This window comes from Eschrichtius robustus, chromosome 10, assembly GCF_028021215.1.
Source record: "Eschrichtius robustus isolate mEscRob2 chromosome 10, mEscRob2.pri, whole genome shotgun sequence".
NCBI lineage: Eukaryota > Metazoa > Chordata > Mammalia > Artiodactyla > Eschrichtiidae > Eschrichtius > Eschrichtius robustus.
In genome coordinates, this window is record NC_090833.1 from 95,617,757 (window position 1) to 95,637,089 (window position 19,333).

The following is a 19,333-nucleotide window of genomic DNA, read 5'->3' on the forward strand; positions in this document are numbered from 1 at the left end:
TTTGTATTTCTCTGGCATCGGTTGTAACTTCTCCTTTTTCATTTCTGATTTTATTGATTTGGGCCCTCTTCCTTTTTTGTTGATGAGTCTGGCTAAAGTTTTATCAACGTTGTTTACCTCTTCAAAGACCAGCTTTTAGCTTCATTGATGTTTTCTATATCACCTCACACCTGTCAGAATGGCTATCAGCAAAAAGAACACAAGTAACAAATGTTGGCAAGGATGTGGAATAAAGGGAACCCTTGTACACTGTTGGTAGGAATGTAAATTGGTGCAGCCACTGTGGAAAACAGTATGGCAGTTCCTCAAAAAATTAAAAATAGAGCTACCATATGATCCAGCAATTCCACTCCTGGGTATATATCCCAAGAAAAGGAAAACACTAATTTAAAAAGATAACATGCACCTCTATATTCATAGCTGCATTATTTACAATAGCCAAGATGTGGAAGCAACCTAAGTGTCCATCAACAGATGAATGGATAAAGAAAATATGGCATATGTATACAATGTAATATTACTCACCCATAGAAAAGAATGAAATCTTGCCATTTGCAGCAACATGGATAGAGCTGGAGTGTATTATGAAGTAAGTGAAGTAAGTCAGACAGAGAAAAACAAATACTGTGTGTTATCACTGTTACATGGAATCTAAACATAAAACAAATGAATGAAAATAACAAAACAGAAATATATGCACAGATACAGAGAAGAAACTAGTGAAGAAACTAGTGATTACCTAATCACTAAGAAACTAGTGATTACCTACCTAGAGAGAAGGGGGGAGGGGCAAGATTAAGGTAGGGGATTAAGAGATACAAACTAATATGTATAAAATAAATAAGCTACAAGAATATTGCACAGCACAGGGAATATAGCCAATATTTTAAAATAACTATAAATGGAGTATAATCTATAAATATGTTTAATAACCATGTTGTACACTTGAAACCAATATGATATCGTAAATCAACTATATCGCAACTAAAAAAAAGAAAAAAAAAAAAACGGGGTGGTGGGGGTTCCCTGGCAGTCTAGTGGTTAGGATTTGGTGCTTTCACTGCCATGGCCTGGGTTCAGTCCCTGGTCAGGGAACTGAGATCCTGCAAGGCACGCAGCACAGCCAAAAACAAACAAACAAAAAGGTATCTAGAGGTAAATTCATACACCTCTCCCCCAAAAAAGATACAGACAATCAGAACTCTAAGTAGTAAGGAGATTGAATCAATAATCAAAAATCTTCCAAAAAAGAAAAGCCCTGGACCTGATGGCTTCACTGGCAAATTATACCAAACATTTAAAGAAGAACACTAATCCTTCTCAAACTTTTCCAAATAATTGAAGAGGAGGAAACACATCCTAATTCATTCTGTGAGGCCAAAATAACCCTGATACTAAAGCAAGACAAACACTATAAGAAAACTACAGATCAATAAACTTTACAAACATTGGTGCAAAAATCTTCAAGAAAATACTAGTGAACAGAATTTAGCATATATTGGAAGAACTTTACCCCATGACCAATTGGGATTTATTCCTGGAATTCAAGGATGCTTCAACAAACAAAAATCAACCAATATGCCACATCAACAAAATGAAAGAAAAAACACACGAACATCTGAATGATGCAGAAAAGTCATTTAGCAAAATTCAACAGCCTTTCATGATTAAAACCCTCAACAAAATAGGAATAGAAAGAAAGTACCTCCACATAATAAAAGCTATACATGAAAAACCCACAGCCATCGTAATTCTTAATGGTGAAAAACTGAAAGCGTTTCCTCTAAGATCAGGAACAAGGCCAGGATGCCCACTTTCACCACGTCTATTCAACATAGTACTGGAAGTTTTAGCCAGAGCAATTAGGCGAGAAAAAGAAATGAAAGGCTTCTAAATTGGAAAGGAAGAACTAAAATTATCTTTGTTTGCAATTAATATGATCTTATATCTAGAAAACCCTAAGATTCCACATCAAAAAAGTTAGAACTAATAAATGAATTCAGCAAAGTGGCAGGATATAAAGTCAACACACAAAAATCAGTTGCATTTCTATGCACAAGCAGTGAGCAATTTGAAAAAGAAAAAATTTTTAAACCCATTTACAATAGCATCAAAAAGAATAAAATACTTAGGGATTAGTTTAACCACGAAAGTGAAAGATTTGCAAAATGAAAACTACAAAACATTGCTAAAAGAAATAAAAGAAGACATAAATAAATGGAAATACATCCCAGTTTCATGGATTGAAAGACTTAATATTGTTAAAATGTCACTATTACCCAAAGTTATCCACAGATTCAATGTAATACTTATCAATATCCCAAAGATATTTTTGCAAAAAAACCTAGCCTAAAATTCATATGGAATTTCAAGGGACCTCAGACAGCCCCAAAAAATCTTGAAAAAAACAAAACTGGAGGGCTCACACTTCTTGGTTTCAAAACCTATTACAAAGCTACAGTAATCAAAACACTATAGTACTGGCATAAAGACAGACATATAGAGCAATGGAGTGGATTACAGAGACCAGAAATAAATACATATACAATCAAATGATTTTTGACAAGAATACCAAGACCATTTAATGGGTAAAGGGTAGTCTTTCCAACAAATGGTGCTGTTGAAAATGGATATACACATACAAAAGAATGACATTTGATCCTTACCTAACACCATATACAGAATTGACTCAAAACGGATCAAGAACATAAATATAAGACCTAAAACAACAAAACTCTTAGAAGAAAACACAAGACAAAAGCTTCATGATATTTGATTTGGTAATGACTTCTTAGAGAACAACGAGTACTGACAATGATGTGGTGAAATTGGCACCCTTGTGCACTGTCAGTGGGAATTTAAAATGGTACAGCTACAATGGAAAAAAGTATGGAGGTTCCTCAATAAATTAAAAGTAGAATTACCATATTACCTAGAAATTCCACTTCTGGGTATATACTAAAAACAAAGTAGGGTCTTGAAGAGATATTTGTACACTCACATTCCCAGCAGCATTATTCATATTATTTAAAACATGGATGTAACTCAAGTGTCCATTAAATGAGGAATGAATAAGCAAGATGTGGTATATACTTACAATGGAATATTTCGTTGTTTTATTCTAAAAACTTCCTTTTTAGGAAGGAAATTCTGTAATATGCTGCAACATAGGCAAACCTTGAATACATTATGTTAAGTGAAATAAACCAGTAACAAAAAGACAAAAACTATATGAGTCCACTGATATGAGGCATTTACAGTAGTCAAAATCAGAAAGACAGAACATATAATGGTGGTTGCCAGAGGCTGGGGGAATGGAGAAGTTGAGTTGTTTAATAAGTATACAGTTTCAGATTTACAATGAAAAGAGTTATATGGATGGATGGTGGAGATGGCTGCACAACAATGTGAATGTATTTAATACCACTGAACTGAATGCTTACAAATTATTAATATGGTAAACTTTATGTTAGATATATATTTAACTCAATAAAAAAGAAAGGTTAAAAAAAAAGAAAGGAAAAAGAAAGAGACATCACTGAAAGCTAACATGAAACAAAGCTGTGTCTGGGTCCCACTCTGCATCCCGTCTGGGTTTGCTGGCATCACAGAAACCCATCTGGGTACTTGGCAAGTTTGAGAACAGGATGTGGGCACCTGTAGGAAAGTTCAATGTGTGCGTGACAAATGCTTCCTTGCCACTTGGAAGGGCACCACACATTGGGTATAATGAATTAAATGGTGCCCCCACTGAATATGTCCATGTTCTAATCCCTGGAACCTGTTAGTGTGACATTATTTTGGAAAAGGGTCTTCGCATATGTAATTATATCAAAAACTAATTTGCAATCATTCTAGATTATCCAGGTGGGCCCTAAATCTAATGACAAGTGTCCTTATAATAAGAGGAGAAGACACAGACAGAAAGGAGGAGAAAGACCATGTGAAAATGGAGGCAGAGATTGGAGTGTGCAGCCACAAGCCAAGGAATGCCAATAGCCATTCGCTGAAGTTGGAAATTGCAAGGAAAGGAATCTTTTCTAGAGTCTCCAGAGAGATCGTGGCCCTGCAAACACCCTGATTTTGGACTTCTGGCCTCCAAAACTGTGAGAAAATAAATTTCTGCTCTTTTCAGCCAAAAAAGAAAGAAAGAATGGCTGATACCTTCCCAATCTGGGGAGAGAAGATTTGGACATACAAGTTCATGAAGCTAATAGGTCAACACCAAATATCAACCCAAAATGATCTTCTCTAAGACACACTATTAAAAAACTGTGTAAAATCAAAGACAAAGAGAGAATTTTTAAAACTGTCAAGAGAAAAACAAACCCTCACATAATAAAGGAACCCCCAATAAGGCTATCAGTGGATACTCAGTGGAAGCCTTGCAAGCGAGGAGAGAGTGGGATGAAAAATTCAAAGTGCAGAAAGAGAAACACTGCCAAAGAAGTTTATCCAGCAAAGCTATCTTTCAGAAACGAAGAAGAGATGTTTGTTCTCAAACAAAAGCTGAGGGAGCTATTCTACACTAGACCTGCCTCACAAAAAATGCTGATAGGATTTCTTCAAGCTGAAAGGAAATGACGGTAATTACTAACATGAGAACATATGAAAATATAAAACATTCTGGTAAAGGTATGTATATAGACAAATTCAGAATACTGTAATATTGTAATACAGTGTTGTGTTAATCACTTTAGTATAAAGGTTAAAGGACAAAATTATTAAAAATGACAATAATATTAATTTGTAAAAATATACAATATACAAACAGGTAAATTTTGACATGAAAAACATAAAATGTGGGGTCGGGGAGTAAAAGGGAAGCATTTTGGTATGCAATTGAAGTTAAGTTGTCATCAACTTAAACTGTTACATCTATGTTTTATGTAAGGTTCATGGTAACCACATAGCAAAAACCTACAATAGATACATAACAGTTAAAGAGAGAAGAATCAAAGCTTACATTACAGAAAATCATCAATTCACAAAGAAAGCAAGAGAGGAAGAAAGAACAATGGAACTACAAAAGAGTCAGAAAAATATTAATAAGATGGCATTAGTAAGTCCTTACCCATCAACAGTTATTTTAAATATAAATGGATTAAATTCTCCAGTCAAAAGACAGAGGAGCTGGATTTTTTTAAAAAAAAGATCCAACTAAATGCTCCCTACAGAAAACTCACTTCAGATTCAAAGACACATACAGACTGAAAGTGAAGGGAAAAAAAAATATTTCCTGAAAATGCAAACAACATGAGACCATGGATAGCTATACTTATATCAGACAAACGACTTTACTTAATTCTTTTAACATTTTTATTGGAGTATAATTGCTTTATAATGATGTGGTAGTTTCTGCTATATAACAAAGTGAATCAGCTATACATATACATACATCCCCATATCTCCTCCCTCTTGCATCTCCCTCCCACCCTCCCTATCCCACCCCTCTAGATGGACACAAAGCACCGAGCTGATCTCTCTGTGCTATGTGCCTTCTTCCCACTAGCTATCTATTTTACATTTGGTAGTGTATATATGTCCACGCCACTCTCTCACTTCTTCCCAGCTTGCCCTTCCCCCTTCCCATGTCCTCAAGTCCATTCTCTATGTCTGCATCTTTGACAAAGAGACTTTAACTCAAACACTGTAACAAGAGACAAAGAAGATCATTACATAATGATAAAGGGGTTGATTCACCAAGAGAATATAACAATCGTAAATTCATATGCACCCAACATTGGAGCACCCAAATATATTAACAGTGAAGAAGGCAGAAATAGACAACAATACAATAATAGTAGAAGACTTTACTATCCCACTTTTAACAATGAACAGACCATATAGACAGAAAATCAATAAGGAAACACTGGACTCAAACTATACCTCAGGCCAAATGGACCTAACAGACATATGCAGAATATTCCATCCAAGAGCAGTGGAATACATATTCTTCTCCAGTGCACATGGAACATTCTCCAGGATAGATCATATGCTAGCTCACAAAACAATTCTCAGCAAGTTTAAGAAGACTGAATTGATACCAAACAACTTTTCAAACCATGATGGTATGAAACTAGAAATCAATTAACAGTAGAAAAACTGAAAAACTCAGAAATATGTGTAAATTAAACAGCACACTCTTCAACAACCAGTGGGTCAAAGAAGAAATCAAAACAGAAATAAAATATCTTAAAACAAATGAAAATGGAAACACAACACACTAAAACTTATGGGAAGCAGCAAAAGCAGTTCTAACAGAAGTTTGTAACAATATATGACTATGTTAAGAAAAAATAAATATCTCAAATAAACAACCTAACTTCACACATCAAAAAATTTAAAGAAAAGAACAAACTACAACAAAAGTTAGCAGAGGAAAGGAAACAACAAAAATCAGAGCAGAATCAAATGAAATAGAGACCAGAAAAACAATAGAAAAAAATTGAACAGCACATTAAAAGGATCATACACCATGATCAAGTGGAATTTATCCCTGTGCTGCAAGGATGGTTCAACATATGCAAATCAATAAATGTGATACACCACACTAATAAAATGAAAGATAAAAATAATATAATCATCGCAATAGATGGGGAAAGAACATTTGATGAAACAAAATATCCTTTCATGATAAAAAAAAAAAAACTCTTCACAAATTGAGTATAGAATACGGGTCATATTCAACAATCCTACAGCTAAAATCACACTCAAGAGTGGAAGGGTGAAAGCTTTTCCTCTAAGATCTGAAACAAGAAAACAAGACAAGGGTACCCAGAGTGGCACCACACATATTCAACATGATACCAGAAGTCCCAACCAGAGAAGTCAGGCAAAAATAAGAAATAAAAGGCATGCAAATCAGAAAGAAAGGAGTAAATCTGTTTGCAGATTTATGATCTCATAGATAAAAAATCCTGAAGACTCCATCAAAAACTGTTAGCACTAATTTTTAAAATTCAGTAAAGTTCCAGGATACAAAAATCAACATCCAGATATCAATTGCATTTCTATACACTAGCAACCAAATATCTGAAAAAGAAATAAAGAAAACAATCTTATTTATAATAGCATCCAAAATAATTAAATACTTAGGAACAAATTTAACCAAGGAGGCAAAAGATCTGTACACTGCAACTATACGACTTTGATGAAAGAATCTGACAGACACAAATAAATGGAAAGATACCCCATGTTCATGGATCAGAAGAATTAACATTGTTAAAATATCCACATTACCCAAGGCCATCTACAGATTCAACGTCATTCCTATCAAAATTCCAATGGCATTTTTCACAGAAATAGAAAAAACAATCCTAAAACTCAAATGGAACCACAAAGACCACGAAAAACCAAAGCAATCTTGACAAAGAATAAACAAAGCTGGAGTTACCACACTTCCTGTTTTCAAACCTTATTACAAAGTTATAGTAATCAAAAGAGTATGGCATAAAAACAGACACATAAAACAATGGAACAGAGTAGACAGCCCGGAAATAAACCCACACATATACAGTCAATTATTATTTGACAAGGGAGCCAAGCATACTCACTGGGGAAAGGATAGTCTCTTCAAATAATGGTGTTAGGAAAACTGGATATCACGTGTAGAAGATGAAGCTGGACTCTTAACTTACACCACTCACAAAAATTACCTCAAAATAGATTAAAGACATAAACATAAGACCTGAAACTGTAAAACTCCTAGAAGAGAACATAGGGTAGAAGCTCCTTGACATTTGTCTTAGTGATATGACATCAAAAGCACAAACAACAAAAACAAAAATTAAAAAATGGGACTACATCAAACTAAAAACCTTCTGTACAGCAAAGAAACAATTCACAAAATGAAAAGGCAACATATGGAATGAGAGTAATATTTGTAAACAAACTAATAAGGGGTTAATATCCAAAATACGTAAGAAATTCATTTAACTCAACAGCAAAAAACCAAGCAATTCAATTAAAAAATGGACAGGAGATCTAAATAGACAGTTTTCCAAAGAACACATATAAATGACCAACAGGTGTATGAAAAGATGCTCAACATCAATAATCATTAATGAAACACAAATCAAAACCACAATAAGATATCACTTCAAACCTATTAGAATGGCTATCATAAAAAAGACAAAAGATAAAAGTGGAGGAAAAGGAATGCTTGTACACTGTTGGTGGGAATGTAAATTGGTACAGCCATTATGCAAAACAGTATGCTCAAAAAATTAAAAAGAGAACTACCATATGATCCAGCAATCCCACTTCTGGGTATATAGCCAAAGGAAATGGAATAAAATTACTAATTACTATCTCAAAGAAATATCTGCACTCCCATATTCACTGAAGCATTATTCACAATAGCCAAGATATGGAAACGACCTTAGTGTCCATCAACAGAAGAATGGTTAAAGAAGATATGACAAATATATCTATATATATAGATATACACACAATGGAATATTATTTAGCCAAGAAAAAGAATGAAATCTTGCCTTTTGAGCAACATGGATTGACCATGAGGGCATTATGCTAAGTGAAATAAATCAGAAAGACAAATACTGTGTGCTATCACTTATACATGGAATGTAAAAAAGCTGAAACTCACAGAAAGAGAGTAGGATGGTAGTTGCCAAGGTCTAGGAATTGGGGGAAATGGGGAGATGTTGATCAAATGGTGGAAACTTCCAGTTATAAGATGAATAAGTTCTGGTCATCTAACATACAGCATGGCGACTACAGTTAACTATACTGTATCATATACTTCAAAGTTGCTAAGAGAGTAGATCTCAAATGGCTTAACCACACACACACAAAGGTAACTGTGTGAAGGAATGGAAAAGTTAACTAACCATACTGTGGTAATCATTTTGCAATTATGTATGTGTAGCAAATCATCACATTGTATACCTTAAACTCACTCAATGTTATATGTTAATTATTTCTCAATGAAGATGGAAAACAAAACAAAACTGCAGTCCACCATTGTTCGCTTAGTTGATCAGACTGGCATCCCAACACAGTCTATTGGAGGAAGCCTCCCCTCACTCACTTTTGGGAGAAGCCTCTGCCTTGTATGTTAACTAGTTATTTTAGTCACTCCTAGGGTCACCAGCCTAAAAAGCAGGTATGTTGATCTCAGACAAAAAGAGACTGATGAGATGAATCTGTCCTGGCTAAGGTGCCAACTAGTGAATTATAGCCTTTTCAGACCTATACTATAGCACCTTTAAGTTACAGAAGGAGCTGAGAAGGACCTTAAGGACTACTCCTTCAAGATCCTATAACAATTTAAGTTGGAATACAGCATATGGTAGACACAGCACAAAGTGGCAGCAGCCAAAGTGCAAATGCACCAAGAACTAACAGTGCCTTCTTAGGCAGAACTTGCTGTGTGGTAAAATCAGAAAGCCAAGAGCAGCCCAGAGGTGGCCCCTCCATTGAACAATTGAGTCATTCTGCTCACTGTGCCAACTGTTCTAAAATTATGTCCAGGATTTAATTTACGGAGGTGACCAAGTGATGATACAGAGAGGCCAATGCCTCTGAAACTCATTAGTTACATTTCCTGAAAGAAGGGGACATGCAACACCACACAGGGCTAGTGGGTAAGTACCAGGTTTGGTCAGGAGGCAGAAGCAGGAACAAGGAGAAAGCCTATGCCAGAGCGTTTATTGGAATTTTGACAGAAAATGTAAGGGAGGGCAGAGTAAACAATTTAGGATTGCTTAGTTTGAATAATTCTGGTGGGTTTTAGGCTATAGGTGTGGTCCCTAGTTGCCTGGTACCTGACCCTGGGACATTTTAGGTCAGGGGAAATATTGGCTTAGTGTGTAAGTTAGATAAATGGGGTAATTGGGGCTCTAGACCCCAGACTGGTTGGTTGATTTGCATATGAAAGACAAGCTCCCAGAGAGCCCTTTGCTAGCCCAGTGTGGGGCAGTCTCTCCCTGGCCAGACAGCTTTTTAAGATGTCAAAACATCACAAAATACAGAAAATGAAAACTTGATTAATACACTGCTGCTGCTCTACATGGCCGTTTGTCCACCAGGCTCACTCATCTCAAGACCCATATGCCAGGACCACACAAATGCTGAAGGAGTGTGAACCTGCCTAGGTACAGACACCCTGAACCCATCTGCACGAAGAGGGGCCAGAAATCATCTACATTTATGGGGATTCTTTGGCCCTAGAGAATGGACCAACTCTAAAAATAGAGTTACCATGTGATCTTGCAATCCCACTCCTGGGCATATATCCAGAGAAAAGTCTAATTTGAAAAGATACATGCACTCCAATGTTCATAGTAGCACTATTAACAATACCAAGACATGGAAACAACGTAAGTGTCCATCAACAGATGAATGGATAAAGAAGATGTGCTATTTATATGCAATGGAATATTACTCAGTCATAAAAACAGAATGAAATAATGCCATTTGCAGCAACATGGATGGACTGAGAGATTATCATACTAAGTGAAGTAAGTCAAACAGAGAAAGATAAATATCATTTGATATCACTTATATGTGGAATCTAAAAAAAAAGATACAAATGAACTTATTTATGAAACAGAAATAGATCCACAGACATAGAAAACAAACTTATGGAACCAAAAGGGAAAGGAGGGGAGGGATAAATTAGGAGTTCAGAATTAACATATACACACTACCATATATATAATAGATAATCAACAAGGACCTACCATATAGCACAGGGAACTATACTCAATATTTTGTAATAACCTGTAAGCGAAAAGAATCTGAAAAGAATCACTTTGCTGTACACCTGAAACTAACACAACATTGTAAATCAACTATACTTCAATAAAAAAAATACAATGCTTCCTTTGGAATTTTCCTGAAGGTCAATGACCAGTGGGTATCTTTACTGTGCATTGGCAGGAGGTTATCTTAACCCATGAACTGATTATTTTGCTATCGATGAATAGAAAATTTAGTCCATACATAACAATTTTTTAAAAAGAGACAATTTATTTTTTAAATATTTATTTATTTGTTTGTTTGTTTGTTTGTTTGGCTGTGTCAGGTCTTAGTTGCTGTGTGCAGGATCTTCGTTGCGGCATGCGGGATCTTTAGTTGTGGCATGCGAGAATCTTTTAGTTTCGGCATGTGGGATCTAGTTCCTTGACCAGAGATCGAACCTGGGCCCCCTGCATTGGGAGCGTAGAGTCTTAACCACTGGACCACCAGGGAAGTCCCAAGACAATTTATTTAAGAAACTGACAATTCGTCCTTTTCGTTTTGAGTGCAATTTGAATCCACCCTCACTTCTAAATTCCACTGCCACTTACTTATTGTGAGTCACTTCACCAACCAGAACAATTACTGTGATCCCCAATTCCACTCTTTCAATCTTGCAGTAGTGCCTCTGCTCAGCTTCTAAAACTGCCATTTTCTTGTTTAAAACCTTGCCTGGGAAACTGTCCAGCTACAGATTGTAATGTTGACCACCTGAATCTGAATCTCTTCAACCTTCCAAACCAGAAGATCAACAATGACAAGTAAAACAACACAAATAAAGAACACTAATAAAATTACTATTGGCCATGCTTTAGATATACTAGGGTACAGAGAATACCACGAACTTCTAATTATTTACAAGTAGAGAAATGAAAAACAAATTTCAACAGGCTCTCATTGAGACAGGCCTGGGACCTGGGACCTTTTGCTGCAGTGCTGCAATGCTTGCACCTGGACAAACCTCTCCTCAAGCAAAAAAATACAAAGAAACTATAAGGGGCTAAAGATAACTGCATGCATGCGCAGTTGGGACAAATTATGTACAAAAGATACAAAAAGAACAAAAAACCTCCCTACTGTCATTTCTGAAGACCTAGGAGCAAAAAAACAGGGTGTCCGGAGCAAAAGCATGGTACTGAGCACGCCCCCTGCACTCAACACCACCAGAGGGGTGGACAAAACACTTAAGCCACCCCTCTGGCCCGACCCCTGGACACCCCCTACGCTCACCACATATAAAGAACCAGCTCACTTCCCCCCCACCAAGTGAGCAAGGGAACCAGTAACTTGTTCTGGCTCCCCACTGCTGCAGCAGGGGCCCCAATAAAGCCTTGCCTGAATTTCTTGTCTGGCCTCTAGTCAATTTCTGTTTATTGAGGAAGGCCAAGAACCCTGGTCGTTATCATCATGGCTGGTAAAAGTCTACAGGCATGAAGAAAGAGGGAAGGCGAACTTAAGAGATTCTGTGAAAAAGAAGAATGGAACAGAAGATGCAGATAAAGATAGACAAAATCACTTCCAGAAAGTGAGATTACAAGAGTAAGTGTCAAAATGTTAAACACAAGTTGAAGAATTGTCAATTTCTGGCATCAGCTATAAGAATTGGGCTTGAAAGTAAGCAGAACTCTAGGTATTAGCCTTTGGGAAGCATTGCTTCTTGGGGGAGAATCTGCCAAATGGAGAAGTGGTGGCAGTGAAAAGAAAGAAGGAAGAAAAAGGAAGAAGTAAAAGTTAAGGATCCTACAGAAACCAAAGACAAACATGTCACACCACCTCTCCTCTCTTTCTGCCACCATCCCAACCATTACCAACATAATCAAAAATTTTAAATGCATTTTAAAATACTGGTAAAAGAGGGCACTCTTACACCAGGAAAATTATCAACAAAAGGCCTAGGATTGAAAAAAAATTAACTCAATTCAACATAAAGTACTACAAAAAGTAAATAGAAAATTCAAATTAAAATATTTCCTGTGATAGATATTCTTTCCAAAAATTAGTAAGGGAGCAGAAGAATACTGTAACAAACTTCTAAATTGAATTAAATATTCATAAACAAGCAATTAGTTTTAAAACAATAAGTTTTTTAACATTGAATGCATGCATTGAATCAGCAATTTTAAAAACTAATGACAAAAAAGGACAAAACACACAAAAAATTCAATGAAAGTCAATCAAGTTCAGAAAACGAATTGAAGAAAAAGACAAATTCCACCAGGGAAGGAAGAACAAATTAGAGGGTGCCCAAGAGAGTACAGATTGGAATAAAATTTTAATAAGGGACTTTGAGGAAAGGCAGGAAGACAACCAAGAGAGTACATCTGAGATTTTTTTAAAAGAGTAAAAATGTTTAAGGAGAAAGTGGATGAAATGCCAGGCAGGCAAGAAAAAAAAAATCTGATCTTTATATAATTAGAGTTACTAGAAATGAAAAAGAAACACAACAGAAATAAATATTGATATTTAAATCTGTAAGGCAAGAAAACTACCTGGAAATAAAAGATAACTTAAATTGACATGTTGAGAGGGCCTACCTTGTACCCGGGAAAATGATTCAAAAACAAATCACTTTGAGAAACATGTTAGTAAAACGACTCTAAGGAAAAAAATCATCAGGTCCTCTAAACAAAATAATCAAATTACCTATAATGAGAAGAATATTAGTCTAGCACCAGCCTCTCAAGAGCAGCATACAATGCAAAGCAACAGTGGAACAGCATTTTCAAAATATTCCATAGAACAAAAGTTACCCAAGGTTTTTATATTCAGCCAAGCTGCCTTTAACGTATCAAGTCTATAAGTAAACAGTTTCGACTGTGCAAGAACCCAGGGACTATTGTGCAGGTGAGTCATTCATGAGGAATCTACAATAGGATGAGCTCATGTCAACAGCACACACTGAGGAAACCTTGGTAAATGATTGCTGGTGATTATTTAACATATTTAATTGTAAATCAAATACTAACACAAGAGTAGGGTAATGGGTGAGAGAATAGTGTTTAATTGTTACATGTTCTGAGTATGTGGAAAGAATTCCATTAAAAATGGGAGGAGAAGAGAGGGAGAAGAGTGAAATTTGAAAAAGGTAACTGACTGTTGTATATATGAGTGTCAGTGAGTACCATTTAAAACTGACAGACTAGATAGCAAAAGCTTTTTAAGAAAAAGGAAAATTAAGGGCACTGTAACAGGTATACATATAAAGAGTACTTAGAACAAAACAGAATCTAAAAACCTAATAAAAGGATATTTTGTTATATTTATTGTAAATAAAACATATCAATTATAGCATAAAATAATATGTCAGAATTGAAACAAAATGTACTTGTAACATTAAAAGTACATGGGCAAGGAAAAAAAAAAAAACAATGCACCAACTTGATTGACCAGGGTCAAGGCACAAATACCAAGGCCCACAGCCCCTGAATGCCCCACTCAAAATTCTCATAGAGTCTCCCATACACGTACGCACTGATGCCTGAATATTCTTACTTCACACACACACACACACACACACACACACACACACACACACACACACACACCAGTGATAAATGCTGATGAATGCTTAATACAATGCTTTCCAAGGGCAGGTAGGAAAGCTTTGATTTACGGAGCTTCACAACTTACCTAGTGTAACTATTCTCAGCATGACTAATTTCAACCTCACGTCACAGAGCTGGGAAGAGATATGCACCATTGACTATACCAAGCTAGTACGAGCCAGTTCCAGCGCACCCCATCCCCTTTCATGTGAATATGTGCACACAGTCTGACTGCACCCTGAGTAACACCCTGAACTCTCACCCCAAATATACAAACAAAACCACACTACATATCTCCAGAACATATCTCAGAACATACAATCTTTCATATACACTAAACACACCCATACAACTGCTACCTGAAACCTGAATGTACATACAAAACACCTCTCACTACCTGATTTTTACACAAAACCACTCACCTTGAATGTGCTCAAATACCAACATATGCAACCAACACACTACCTGTATATTCACAACAAATAACCTGTAGACACATAGGCTCTCAAAAAACACCAAGTATACAGTTGTTTCATGAACCACCAAAAAAATACCCACACACAATCCCACAGTCCCAAAATACATATACTCCACAATTCCTGAACACACAACCTACACAGCCTCTCTGTTTCCAAATACATACACTGAACCTCTCCCATATCTCAGAATACACACCCCGTAAGCCCCATGAACCTAAAGACACACACACAGGCACAAAACAACCAAACTTACCAAATATATAGAGGACCATCCCACGAACATTGAAAATACACATATAAGCAACTCCACCAAGTTCTTCAACCAGTACATTCCAGAAGTGACACAAAGAGGATCCTTGAATACTTTAATACACACACAAAGCCCTTATGCACACTCTCATAAACTAACCATGAACATACACCCCTCATGCTCAGATACATACAAGACACAAAAACACCAACAATCCCTCAACTGTAGCTACTATACACTCATGACCCCCACACACTCATGGACACACACACCAGCAAATATTCCCAATCTCTAAATATATATATCCCCCCAAACACTATACATCATCCTTACATTTCCAGAATCCAACATTACCACCACAATCCCCAAACATTTCCAAACACAAAAATCCCAGCATTCCGGGAAACCACTGTGACCATTTCTGACAACCTCAAACCCTAGGAATTCACCCATGCCCTGATGGATATACACACAAACCAGTACACACTCCTAAGACACATGGACACATCTCCAGCATATCATATATAAATACACATAAAACCCCTTCCAAGTCCCAAATTACACATCTTAAACCTCCATACCCCTAAATACTTACTTAGAACCATATCATATACTTCCAGTACAAATAAATTCTCCCATTCTCCTGTATACACATAACTCCATTACTATATCAACACAAAAATACTCACTTCCAGATACGAATAACCCCCAATGAAAAATGTAAACACATACTCTAGAAAATATTCATCTAATCTGCTATGCTCCTTGAATACACACACAAACTCAACATACATGTTTCTCACCACAAGCCCCAAATATACCCCCAATTACTCAGCATACTACACATATGGAAATATACCAACCTATAACCAAAAATAAACATAAGGCTTCACACTATCTGCATATACATAATCCCACACTCCCAAATACTCACACTGAAATAACACCACCTGCTTCCAGAATACAGATTCATATAAACCCCACACCACACAACACATTCATATGCACATATACATTATACCACCAGTCCCATAAAATAGTCTTAAACCTGCCCTCACACACCCCAAAACACACAATTCCTGAAAACCACCAAAAGAAACGCACATAATACAGCATGCCCTAAATATACAAATGATCCCTCTACATTTCAAAAATAGGCAAAACACATGACCCTACACCAAAAATAATAAACACAGGTACTTTTTCCAACTTTTCCACTATGTACATGCAGCTAACCCTTCAAAACCCACCATCAGACACGCATTTCTAACATGCTGGGAGAAAACACACAAATAAACGCACATTCCCTAAGTCTTACACTACAAATACATAACCCAAACAACTTGACTACATCTGAATTACATCTCAAACCCTCTACATAAACTCAAATACACCCACTCTCACAACAACACACTCATGTCTTCCACTTAACCCCAAATATCCACACAGACATCACCAACCCACAAATACAAATACACTACTCAGATTCTCACCAACTCCATAAATACACAAATAAACCTCACGCCAGGAATTCATGGAAACACATTCCCAATAGACTCCCAAATAATGATATACATAAAACCACCCACTGCCCATGAGGTCCTACAATCCCTGGAAGATCTACAAATACGCATATACAACATAACACTTCCAGATACACATAAACACCCACAACTCCCCAACTGCCAAAAACAAGGATGTAACTTCTTAATATCCTTAAATACAGACACTGAACTCCAACAAGCCACAAACGCACATATATGTAATCCACACTACAAACACACCCACACAGTACTTTCACAACCTCAGAATACAAACATAAACTACCTTAAGCCCCATACGCACCTGCAGTGGTGTGTCATCAAGCAAAGCCTTAATAACCTGAATCAGCACTCCCTAAAGAAATGTGGAGATATATACCATATAATTAATTTTAAAGATATAATGGATGTGTGCACAAAATTTACAAATAACTTAAAATGTACACTATTCTTCACTGTAAATTCTATATACCGAATTGATTCTTACCTAATCCTTTCGTTGATTTTTGCTGAACTTTTGCATCACCAGCCAAACTATGCTTGCAATTCCGTCATGATCTGAGAGTATCAGACTACGAATAAATGCTTATTGTTAGATTCAGGAAACTTACTCCTCTCATTGACAAAAGAGTACAGTTTGAACATAAGTGTTGATTGATATTTTTATGTTAAAAAGTTACTAGTGAAGCTGTGAGGATGTTCGCTAGATCTTCACTCATATTCCAGTGACCTGAGCTACACCTTTGGAACCAGATGAGGGTTTTCAACTCGCAAGAACTCCCTCTAGCTTTTGTACTCTTCTGAACGCGCAGCCTAGAACGGCACCTGTTTAATAGCTCACACACACTACTTACCCCCCACTGTAGGCCCCGCAATCACTGACTCCTTCATGCAGCCGGCTCCCCAGTGGTGCCAATAACCCTGGGGTAAACCCCTCAAGGGAATCGAGCTCTATGGGGGCGTGAATCCACATTGTGGGGAGTCTCCTTACACGGACAAGGGCACAAATAACCCACAGGGTGAACACCAGCGCAGAGCGGTGACACCTGAGGGGTGAAAAGTCCCCATACCCCTTACCTCAGGGTTCCTGGAATTGACTCCAGAGGCGGCCATGACAGTCCCCGCCCCCACCGGACGGCCGTTGCGGCCCCAACCTCCCCGCTCGCGCATGCGCTCCTGCCTTCTGGAGCCGAGCCAACTGCCCCAACAGACGCCGGGAGCCATTGGAGGACGGCGGTCCGCGTGCCTGAGAGCCCCGCCGCAGTGGGCGTGCGCAGGCGTGCAGGCGCGGGGCACGCGGGCATCTGTTCCAGGAGGTCTCTGCAGGAGAGGAGAGAAATGCAGGGTCGGGCACGCTACGCAGCATCTCTGGCGACGCTCCTCGCCGGGAACCTTCGTGACGGTCTCTTCTTAAAACCAGCTCTTGTGAGATGTGCACTCCTGAGTTTTATATTGCACACGTGAAACCCACGCACTTAGCTACAAAGAGTTCTGGAGAGCTCCGCTCTAAGCACAGTAGCCTCAAATTGGGGCAAGTGCTTTCATGCCCTTTGGACTGCAGTTCCTTGGTTCTTCTTTATGCCTTTCAAAAAACAGTAGGTCCTTTTTCCTAGCAAGCCTGAAGTTTCCGTTAAAGAACAATTCTAGCAAAGAATTCAGACCTGGGAAACACTCTTAAGATACTGTCTCCTGACTCCGTTCCTAGAGTTTTTCCAAACGCATTTACTCTACTAGAATATTTTTTCTCAGTGTATTTAATACATGGAGGTTTTTCAATAAATGTTGATTCACAGGTGTTTCCTTTATACTTTTTTTTTTTTTTTTTTTAAATAACTTTGAGAGAGAGTGGACAATCTGGGCCAATTTCAACACAGCAGGTAGTATGGGAACAATTTTCCTTTCCCTCCCTCCTTTTTTGTAATATCTTGCAGACTTTCAGTTGGCATTAAAAACAACAACAACAACAAAAATAGTAGCGGGATCAACTTACTGACCTGACTTTGTAATACTTCCCAAAGAAACTTCAATCATCAGATCCTCTTTCTGGTCAATTGCAAGATTAGAGCATTTCTCACTCAACAGGATGCCTCTGAAGACCCCTCACATCTAACAGCACTAAGCGCCTCCAAGTGCACAGACTTGAAAACTCCACAAGACACAAACATGGTATCTCTTAATTTCTTTAACGTTTCGTGATTGAGTGGAAGATGAACTGTCTTCTGAGGCTTGTGATGCATGTCCAGAGTTGTTTTTTCTCAGTAGTCAATGCCTGCCCGCAGCCTCTGTGCAGGAATAGTCAGAGATCATGATCCAAAGGACTTTTAGATACTCCCTTCTGTGACTGCTCTTCCCAAATTACATTTGGGCTAATTTGATTCTCTCTGTCTCTGGGGTGTAGGATATTGAAGTATTACAAAAGTGATTGCAGAATTGGGACTGGCTAATTTTTGCACAGTGCAATTTTTGTATCAGTGGCCTTGAGAAGAGTCCTTCCAATACTGTATCAGAATTATGAGTGAGAATCTTGTAAATAATTGGTTGAATGACTGAACAAAGGGAGGAAGCAACAAGGAAGCCTGCCTTTCTCGAGTGCCTGGGTACAATATTTTGCCTCACCATCCCTCTAGTGTGAAGTTATTGGTTGACAATCATTTAAGTTTTCCTTCATTATAAAAGCTCCAGTACTGACCGATATTCCCAAATTGTTTATTTTTTTCAGTCCCCAACAGGAGTTTCTTTAGATATAAAGTTCAC